Below are 11,162 nucleotides of genomic sequence, written 5' to 3'. Positions count from 1 at the left end.
CAATTTAGGCCAGCTGGTCTACCCATGCGCTAATGATCATATAAAAAGGTGGTCACCTAAGGAGGTGAATCATTTAGCTCAAGTCATCGTTGAGCCCAGTATGCTTCAGCATCTTCAAGTCTTTTACCTAAGCATGTGTACAAAGTCCCTCTCCTTGGGCTTTTGCCTCAAGTTCTTTTCTGCTTTTTTTCACGTGGATATTTTTATCTTGGGAAAGTTTATCATGGCAAAGAAGACCTTAGTGGCTAAAAAATGGATAGGCTCCATTTAGATAATCAATTCAAACTCTGTTTTACTCAGGCATTCACTCATTCAACAAACATCAAGTATCTACTATATGCCATGTTCTGGAGATCTACAGATGAATAAGACCTGATCCTATAGGAAAATCAATGGTGAGAGTATAGTGGAACACTAGCTATAACAGAGGTAAATAAGCACAGGATGCCATGACATCAAAAAGGAAGAGCATGGATAGGGTGCCTGGGTGGCTCAGTCGGTTGGTTAAGCATCCAACTCTTGGTTTGGGCTTGGGTCATGATTTCAGGGTCATGAGATTGAGCCTGCATCATGATCTATGCTCAGCGTGGAGTCTGCTTAAGATTCTCTCCCTTTTCCTCTGCCCCTCCCCCACTTGCTCATGCTCTCTCTCTTTCTCTCTCTCAAATAAATAAATAAATAACATTTTTTAAAAATTGGAGGAGCATGGGAACATCCAATTCTGCTGGGAAAAGGAGTAAGGGAAGGTTTACAAGAGGAGGTGATTTTTGAGGTGGGGGTTGAAGGATGAGTACAGATTAGCCAGAGAAATGAGAGAAGAAAAACCTCCCCCACACCACACACAAAAGATCAACATTGGCAAAGCTACAGAGGTGTGATACCATGGCTCATTTAGAGAACTGCAAATGATTTGATATGACTAAGGCTGGAGATTTCAGCAGGACCCAGATCTTAAAGGACCTTGTAGGTCATGCTGAGGTGAAGAAAGTTTGTTTCCAAAGGGATGGAAAACCACTGGAAGATTTTATATTGGAAAGTGACATGATAAGAATTGGGACTTAAAATAACAATTCTGGCAGCTAAAAGAAGAAAGAACAGATGACACCTTAGGAGGCTTCCAGGCCATAAATGATAAAGGATTGAACTAAGACAGCAGCTGTGAAGGGGGAAAGAGGTTTGAGCTATGTAATGGTGTAATAGCCAGAATCTATGTCTCATTGAGGTAAAGAAAAGAAAGGATGAGTCTAGCAGGACTCCAGTCTTCTCTTTTATGGGAGAATGTGGCAGGTGGTATCACTTCTTGAAAAAGGAAATATAAGGAAAGGAGTAACTTTGGAGAAAAGATAAATTCCATTTTAGACATGTGTATGATCTATGGGTCACCCAGGTAATGATCAGTTGATATTTATTTATTTATTTATTTTTAAAGATTTATTAAAAAAAAAAAGATTTATTCATTTATCTTAGAGAAAGAGAGAGCGAGCACATGAGTGGGGGGAGGGGCAGAGGGAGAGACTCCCCAAGCAGACTCCCCACTGAGTGCACAGCCCAGCGCTGGGCTTGATTCCACAACCCATGAGATCATGACCTGAGCCAAAACCAAGAGCTGGACACTCAACCGACTGAGCAACCCAGGTGCCCCATGATCAGTTGATATTTAAAATCATGTTTTCTTGGGACGCCTGGGTGGCTCAGTTGGTTAAGCGTCTGCCTTTGGCTCAGGTCACGATCCCAAGGTCCTGGGGTCGAAGCCCTGCATCAGGCTTCCTGCTCAGCAGGGAGTCTGCTTCTCCCTCTCCTCCCCACTTGTGCTCTCTCTTGCCATCTCTGTCTCTCTTTCTCAAATAAATAAATAAAATCTTTAAAAAAAAAACCGTTTTCTCGGTAAAAAAGTGTATTTTAGAGAATGATGTTTGTATTGGCTGTGAGTAGAGGAACTACAACTGTCTTGTGTATTATTTATTCCACTGCTCAAAACTGCCTGGCACACAGTAGGTGCTCCATAAATATTTTTAAGGACCTTTCATTCTTAGTAGTTTGAGTATAATATGTCTTGGTTTGGTTTGGTTTATTTATTTTATTTTTATTTTAATTCAATTTTATTTTTAATTTACTTATTCTGCCTGGGGTTTACTAAGCATCTTGAATCTGTAATTTCAAGTCTTTTTGCCAAATTTAGAAAAATTTTAGCCACTATTTGCTAAGAAGAAAAATTCTGAACTAGTTTCTCTCTCATCTTCTTTGGGGCTTATAGTTACACCTATGTTAGAATTTTTGATGTTGACTCAAGTCATTGAGGTGCTCTTAATTTTTCTTCAACTGTTTTCTTGCCTTCAGTTTTGATCATTTCTATTGATCTACCTTCAGGCTCACTGACTCTTCCATGCAATATCTCCAATCATCTGGTAAGCTTATTAAGTGAATTTTTAATTCCAGATATTAAATTTTTCACTTCTAGAATTTCTGTTTATTTCCTTTTTTACAGTTTCTTTCCCTCTGCTGCAGTTTCTTGTTTATTCATTATAAGCATATTTTTGTTTGTGTCATTGAACAGGTACAATAGCTAGTTTAAAATAATTGTGTCCTAATTCTGATTTCTACATCATCTTAGGATCAATTTCCATCTATTGTCTTTTCTCTTGATTATGGGTCACATTTTTCTGCTTTTTTGATTGTGCTTGCACATTGTAAATGGTACATTGTAGAGACCATAGTTTTTGTTATGTTAAGCTTTGAATCTTTTTTTTACTGAAGAGTTAACTTGGTTACTAAATTGTTCTCCTTTGTAGTGGGCAAGGGTTGAAATTTCCATTCAGTTCTTTTATCATTAATTGGGCTGATTGAAGTCTGCCCTACATGTGTGTAGTTCAGAGATCAGCCAGAGATTGGGAAAACTTAATGCAGAGATTCTGGAAACTCTCCTCTGCAATTCTCTCCTTTCTGGGATACCCCACCAGCACTACCATTTTCCAATTGCGATAACCTCAAACTCTGTCTGCTAATTCCTCAAATAAATTCATCAAAACTGTGGGTTTCTTTTTTTAAGATCTTATTTATTTATTTAACAGAGAGAGACACAGTGAAAGAGGGAACATAAGCAGGGGCAGTGGGAGAGGGAGAAGCAGACTTCCTGCAGAACAGGGAGCCTGATGTGATGTGGGGCTCGATCCCAGGACCCTGGGATCATGACCTGAGCCAAGATGCTTAACAACCGAGCCACCCAGGCACCCCAAAACTGTGGGTTTCTATCCACATTCTAAATGCCCCAGCATGACACTGACTGGTGATTGCCCTTAGGCAGAAAGCCATTAAAAAAAACAAACAGGAAACTCATCTAGTGCCATTCTCTTCTTCTAAGTGTCAGCTCTTCTCTAGTTTCTAGTTTGGTTTCTCTTTAATACCTTTAGGTAATTTTTTTCCTCTAGAGTTTAAAATTATTATTTGCAAAAGGGTTAATCCAATATAAACTACTCTGCTATTAACAGACATGGAATTCCAAGTACACAATAAGTATTTCTTGAATAAATTCAAGTACCTATTGTATATCTCTATGTTGATCTCTAACAGACACTATCACTTGACCTTATCCAAATTAAACTACTCTTGATTCTCTCTTCACCTCTAGCAAACCTGTTCCTCCCCAAATCTACTTTACTGTATATATATAATACATATAAATATCATATGTATATATGAAAAGACTATCATCCAAAAAGTAACCAAGGCCCTCTAAGTCTTAAAGACAGAGAGCTACTCTGCAGTCCTCACCTCAATCTTTGCAATATTTGACACCTTCCTTATGGAAACTCCTCTTGTGGCTTCCATGACATTATTCTCTTCTGGATTTCTTCCCTTTGGCTTGTGGGACCTTGGTCTATTTTATAGGCTCTTGTTCTAATGGAGCTTATATTCTAGAGGAGATCTATCTATCTATATCTATCTATCTATCTATCTATCTATCTATCTATCTATCTATCTATCTACCTATCTATCTATCATCATCTCTCTATCTATCTTCTTGCTGGCATTTGCACCTAAATGTATAATAGGCCTTTCAAACTCAACATGTCCCAAACTGGAACACTCTCACTCCAGAGTCTTTGCATTTGCACTTCCACCAAATATCCACATGGTTCACAATTCTTACTCCCTTCAGGTCAACTGCAAAGTCAATTTTTAAATGAGGCTTTCCTGACCATTTGCTATACAATGAATACAACCTGCCCCTTCCTTTTGCACTATGTATCCCCTTCCTTTCCTTAATCTTTCTCCGTGGAACTTATTACATGTAAATATTATAGATCTATTTTTTAAACTGTTGTTAACAATCTCCCCTCACTGGAGTGTAAGCTCCACGAGGGTAGGGCCTTATCACTGCTAAATCCCTAGCACTGAGAAAAGAGCCTAGCATGGAGTGGGTGTTCAATAAATATTTGTTAAGTAAATGTTGAAGCTACTTAACGAGAAGAGAGTGAGAAGCATGGGTGAGGAAGGAACACTAGTATTCACAAGCTGGGTGATAGAACAAGGGCCTATAAAACAGACTAGCAGGCAAGGGAAGGAAACTCAAGAGAGAATAAGGTCCCAGAAGCCAAAAGAGGAATTTCTAAGTAAGGTGCCAAATATTGTGAAGATCAAATGAGGCAAGAACTACAGAGTGGCTCTCTGTCTTTGAGAGTTAGAGGGCGCTGATGACTTTATGGATGACAGCTACTTCAGTGATGTGGTGGAAGAGAAAACCAGACCACAGTGGGATGGAGTAGCAGCAAATAGAAACATAGGGTTAAAGGCTGGGAGAAAGGGCAAGTAGGCAAGCAAGGCTGAAGCTGCAGGAATGAGGGTTTAATGATAGAGGAAAGTCAGGAGGAATAAGCTCAGCTCAGCTGGAGGGGTTTGCCTTAGGCAGAAGGAAGACCTCACCCTTGGACTCTGAGATGCTAGGAAGGAGGATAAGATGGGTTTGTTTTTCTGATGTACATAGTCAGGCTGGTACATATGGTTATATAGGTTACATCTCCTCTGAGGACCACTGACTGAGGGGGCCATTCTGCTCTCCAAGTTATAAGCCCTGACACGGGGCTGTGTCAGCAGCTTTTATTAATGTAGTATCCAAGCCATGCCTCTGAGGTGTTGTGTACCTTTTTGTAAGGTTTACAAAGGAGGCTTTGTATGGAACTCATATATTTTTAAATAAATATACGTATTAAACTTTATATATTAAATATTACAGGTATAGTGGAAAGCCTCTTGCGTACTACTCTGTGGTCCCAATGCCCCTTCTTCTTCCCCAGATACAATCACCATCCTGAATTTGGTTGTTTTCATTCCCATGTATGGTCTTACACTTTTACTATACATGTGTTCCCATAAACAATGTATTTTTGCATGACTTTAAAATTTGTATTAGTGGTCTCCTACTATACATATTACTCTGTAATTTATTTTTGCTGAATATTTATCCACGTTGAGCGTTATCCCTGTTGATACATGTACCTCTAGTTTGCTTTCATTAATTTTGTGAATATTTATTCATCTACTGACTAAATGTCCCACATTTTTTTTCTCCATTGTTTTTAAGGTTTCTGTTTTAAAACCAAAGCTGTAATAAATTTTATGTGTCTCCTTATTACATATCGAGAGCTTCTCTCAAAGTGGAATTGCTGGTTTGTGAGGGGTGCCCACTTTCTTTTTACTAGATGGTGCCAACTTGCTCTCCCCATGGATATAGCAACATGTACTGCCTTCAGCCATGCATGAGGGTTACCATTTTCTGGGTTGGTTGTTTTTTTTCAGCATTTTAAGTTTTCTCCCATTTAATAGGTTATAGTTTTTATTGACATATTCCTGATTATGCATAAGTTTGAGTATATCTCCTATGTTTATTGGCCATTTGGGGTTCTTTCTTTTGTAAATTGTTTGTTCATATCCTTTCCTTTTCCTTCTCATTATTTTCACTTTCCTTAATGATATATAGGGTGTTTTTTGAATTCTGGTTACTGATTCTTTAATGCAAATATCTTCTTGTGCTTTGTGGCTTGTCTTTAATTTTTTAATGATGCTTTTGGTTGCATACATGATTTACATTTTAATATAGTCATATTTTTTCAATCTTTTCAAGGATGAATCAATACAAATAATTTTTAGGTGTGTGTGCTGGAGGGGGAAGTTACCAAAGGAAATTCTTGCCAAGTGATCTTTCTTTTTTCTGTAAAGTAAAAGGAGAAGTCAACTTTGAAGAGATAACTGTGGAGTCCCTGAGGTTCCTCCTGTAGCTGACATGTATTAATTGAGTCCACAACAAATGCCTAGATCTAGGAGTTGGCTGGGGTGGGGGGGTGGTGAAACAGGATTTCATACATAGAACCTTGCTTTACTAGAGCTTACCATCAGAGGACTAATACAGGTTAGACTGTGTAACCCTGATATACTTCCTTAGAAACTCAGAGGAAGGAGAGATGGAGGCAGGATCGAGTTAATTATCTATGGACTGGATTAATCAGGGAAGACCATATGTCGACTTCCTTGACCTGCTATAAATCTAAGAATCACAAATGAAACATAGATAAGGAAACGGAGGCCGACCCAAGTTAAGGTCTCCCAGCTAGTGAGAGGCAGAATGCATACTAGAACTATAGTTCCCAGATCCAATGTGCTCCACCTGCCACTCAAAGCATGTTGACATGTCTTCTTTTGATCATAAAATAGAGGTCTGAGAGTGAAGCAAAGGAAAAGTCAAGTAAGACAAAATACAAATTCAATTACAACCAAAAGAGGCCCAAGACCATTTAAACTGGGTTCACAAACTGTTAGATGCGGTTATTATATTCACATCTAGTTGTTTGTCTTATGAGGCTACAGGCAGATATGTTATCCTCATTTTTTTTTTTTTTCAGTTGGGACAGAAAAAGGTAAAGTGACTTGACCCAGGACACTTTACAAGTTATAGCAAGAGAGAGTCAATAAACAAGGGCTCCATGTTCAATACTTTTCTCTTCCTAAACCACAAGACAAATGGCCACATATGTCTACAAATTATAGTCACTTTCTTGTTTCAGCTACCTTAGTTTTGTTCTTCCATTAACTGTCAGGTTAACTAGTTCTAATTCCCCCTGCTTGTGGAGAAAGCATCAAATTAGGCAGCTAATAAGTAACACTGAAAAAAATAAACCAGAGGTACATTGATCAAATTTCTCATAATCAAGCTATTACAGTCCTGTTTTTCCTATCTATATCCTTATCAGCAAACACGGATGTAGAAATCACCTTCAAATGCCTGTAGAGACACATTGTTAATCAGGATCAATCAAAAGTTCTCTCCATCCGGAAAATGCTTCAAAACGTTAACTCCTTTTATCTCATTATAGTAATAGCCTTATGAAGAAACTAGTTATCTTGTGCCTGTGTCCGAGAAATATCATAACACTAATTACAAGAAATCCTTAGACTATTCTCCAAAATCAAAAACAATGTCCATTGCTGTCGAAAGTTTGCTTCCTCCACGTTCCCAAGGAGATAAAATTCCACCAGGGCCAGGCACACCTGGCCCATTGGATAGGATACCTACAGGAGCTCTGTTCTAAACCACTAGTCTAGGGTGCTCTTCCTAGATGTGAAAATACTAAGGGGGCAGAAGAGGGAGGCAAGAAGCTCTGCTAGTGAAAGCTGGTGAGCAGTCACCAACGCCCTTTCAGAACTGGGTCTTTAAAGGTACTCTTCCAGGCAGGAAAGTGAGGAAAAGCATGTGACGTGGAGCAGACCCTAGCATCAAAGCAGTAAGGCATGAAAGGGCGGCGCAGGTTTGTATATGGATACCACTGTGTGGTCGGTGTTCAGGATGAGAAACAGGCTGTGACCATATCACCAATGGCCTTGTAGGGTGGGCTAACAAGTTGGGATTTTACAGGTAGGTCTGGGCATGCTTGGACTGGTGTTTCCAGAAAACCAATCTGGCAGCCAAGTGTGGGAGATGAATCTTAGGGAAGAAGCCCCATTCTTATGCTACTGCATCAGGCTAGGAGAGACAATGATGGCAGCTTGGTCTGCAGCACTAGAGTGGAGATGAAGGGATACATCCAAAACACATCTGGGGGAAGAATTAGTCAAATGACTATAAGGGAGAGAAAGTAATTCTTTTAGCTGAAATTGGAAGAAAAAATTAGTAAGAGCATCAGTGTCATAGAATACAGAAGATGAAGTCAGGCAAAAAATTTAAAAATTTAAAAACTTCTTTATAATAGTCAATTATTTTCTATCTAGGAAGAGTCTATTTTCAGGGAAAAAATAATTTATTCCTTTTTTTAAAAATAAAATTTACCCTAATGGTTTTTCTGTTTATAAAATTCATGCTTGAATGGCTTTTGATGTGCTGGAGTAAATAATCACCAATTGTGCCAAAAAATTTCAGGAAATTCTTCAACAGAAGAAATGCCTAATCTGTGTATCTGAGATGCTTGTGCATAAGCAAGGTCTCCTACAGCATAATATATATAATAGCATCTATATATTAATCTCTCTCTCTCTACACAAACACACACACACACAATCAGAAATCGATTTAAAACAAACATGGTATCATCTGCAGGAAGTGCCAAGGCATTTTTTCCATTAGCTTTCAATGTGAGGAAAACAAAATGAGAAGGTGACATTGTTTCATGGTTTCTTTCTTTTTTTTTTTTGAGGAAAAACTAAGCCTTATTTTTTTTTTTAAAGATTTTATTTATTTATTTATTTATTTGAGAGAGCGAGAATTAGAGAGAGTACATGAGAGGGGGGAGGGTCAGAGGCAGAAGCAGGCTCCTCGCTGAGCAGGGAGCCCGATGCAGGACTCGATCCAGGGACTCCAGGATCATGACCTGAGCCGAAGGCAGTCGCTTAACCAACTGAGCCACCCAGGCGCCCTATCCTTAATTTATTTTTGAATAGGTAATATATTCATGTGGTAGGAAAACATTAAGAATATACAGAGTATATACAGAATATACAGAGGGATGTCCCTCTTTTGCTTTAAAGGAATCACAGCTTACCCGAGTTGCTTACTTTTTCTCCTTTGACCTTCCTTTTGCAAAGGGATTGTCTCAATAGGGCTCTGTTATTTCAGGAGGCTAAATAATACTGAGTTCAGGCTTTCATTCCATTCTATTCTATAAAAACCAGGTTTTTCTAAATCTAGTACTTAATAACTCTCTTAATTAAGAAGTTCCTCCTTCAATGTTCATTTCCTGGATACTGGTATACAGTGCAATCAAAACCCCCTTTCCCTTCAAGGGAGAGTGTTACTACTCCAAGATTTTTGTCCTGTGGTTCTGCTGCAGAGAGCCTCAGGGCCCACCACGGCAGCCAGTGAGAGGAAAGGGCTGCTTCCCATACCCAGTATAATAATATCGCCTCTCATGTTTTTGCAAGGTCTCTTAGCTGAAAGATGTAATGTGTATTTCAAGAAATATATATCCACATCTTGATGGCCCGAAATACATACCTACAAGGAACTGTTCAAAGTTCTTATCCAAACTACCTCGCCCAACTCCACACCTTATATCAACCTCATGCCCTTGTTTATAAAACAAAACCAATAAAAACAAAGAGCCAGAAACCCTTTTTTCCCTTCTAAATTAGTGACCTCATAGATTTTGTTTTACAGCTTATGGAAAATGATTTGGTGATCCTTCTGGAGCAGACCCTAGCAGGAGGTTGGCAACAGACAGAAACACCTCTGCTCACACTCCACCAGATCACAGGCAGGTTAGAGGAAGCTGCCAGCCTGTTCATACCTGTGTACTGAGAAGAATCTGGTACCTTGGAGGGCTCTGGCTTGGTACAAGGGAGATCTCTTGTGCCAGGACAAGGATGTGAAACTTAAGCTATCAAGAACTCTCCTGTGCTATCTCTGACCCAAATTTTAGCACCATTTTTTTTTTCCATTTCACTTTCTAAGGTTGAAACAAAGGAACCCATATCCAGAGGGGAGTGGCACATGCCTCAAACTTGATACCATCCTTAATTTCTTCAGGAACATCACTTAAAAGACCAACACTCCCAATTCTCTTTTTAAATAGATTCCTGCTGTCAACCCTGATGGCCAATTGCAAAGACTTCTATTTCCCAATGGGTAAGAGACTTCTTCATCTTCTTGGTCATGGTTGGGATGAGGTGCATGTGGTCATCCACACACAGGTCTCCAGCTGCCACTTCACCTGAAGCTCTTTACTTCCTGCATCTATTGAATGTTTGGCTTTGTCATCACAATGCATGGTGCACTGGGCCAGGTCGTCCTGGAACTTCTCCAACTGGGCTTGAGCCAGAGGTGCATGGCAGCGCCCAATGCGTTGGTGCACCTGCTGCATGGACTCTTGGCTGTCCTCCCGACAGCCGGCACTGCCGCAGAATGTGAGGCCCTGCATCTTCCGGATGTTCTCTCTCTCCAGACTCTTCACCATGGAGTCTACTGCCCCCTGCACTAGGAGCTGCTGCAGCTCTGTCAGGGCAATCCCGCACTATACCCTCCTCCGCACCAGTGCCCACATGGACTCCAGTGCTCGGGCCCCCATTTCACAGCTTCTAATACAGCTTCTGCAAGAGAGGCATCAGAGGTGCCTAAAGATAGGGGTGATACAGAGGAAGTATGCCTTCTTCCCTACTGTGGATGCTGTGGTGCACTGCCCAGATTCCCCTTTCAGGACTCAGGTGCTCATTCACCCAGAACTAGGGCGTGTTGGTGGCTGACAGTTTTCAGCTGAATTATTTTCAGCCCCCTTCACAGGGGCAGCCCACATCTATTGGCTGATCATTTGGGGTTGGGTGGGTAAAAAGTCCTGGCCCCCTTCACATAAGGGGTAGAGGATCTTTAAAAGGCCATTCAGCTCCAGAGCTCCTCTAGGAATAGCTAAAGACTTGGCTACAGCTGTGTGGCAGCTTCTTCCTCTGCCCAGCCCTGCTCCTGTCGTTCTCACAGGTGATATTCCCAGGGGCACTACCCGATAAACTTCTTCATGGAAATCGGAGTCCGTTTCCCAGGAATCCCAACCTATGGCACCTACCAGGACCATAAAAAACCTTCCATGAGCACTAATTACACAGAATGAAGAGTGTCACTATAAAAGTATGTATTAAACGTACCGGGGTCTTGAACAAAATGAGCCATACTCCCTACTTACATTCTAGCTTAT

The 11,162-nt window shown here is 40.2% G+C and overlaps 1 long non-coding RNA gene and 1 pseudogene across 9 annotated transcripts in view; both read right to left on the bottom strand.

Annotated features, from left to right (window-relative positions):
* LOC135364799 (uncharacterized) overlaps window positions 1–11,162 on the bottom strand; it is a 49,157-nt gene that overhangs the window by 30,565 nt on the left and 7,430 nt on the right. The gene's annotated exons all lie outside the window — the stretch shown is intronic.
* Window positions 1,856–11,137, bottom strand: LOC123847112 (protein FAM136A-like; annotated as a pseudogene).

Source organism: Mirounga angustirostris, unplaced genomic scaffold (genome assembly GCF_029215605.1).
Source record: "Mirounga angustirostris isolate CCGP_5_RB_7025 unplaced genomic scaffold, mMirAng1.0.hap1 SCAF_6, whole genome shotgun sequence".
NCBI classification, from domain to species: Eukaryota; Metazoa; Chordata; class Mammalia; order Carnivora; family Phocidae; genus Mirounga; species Mirounga angustirostris.
The sequence above is the reverse complement of the archived record's forward strand: the minus strand, read 5'-3'. Positions and strand labels throughout refer to the sequence as shown.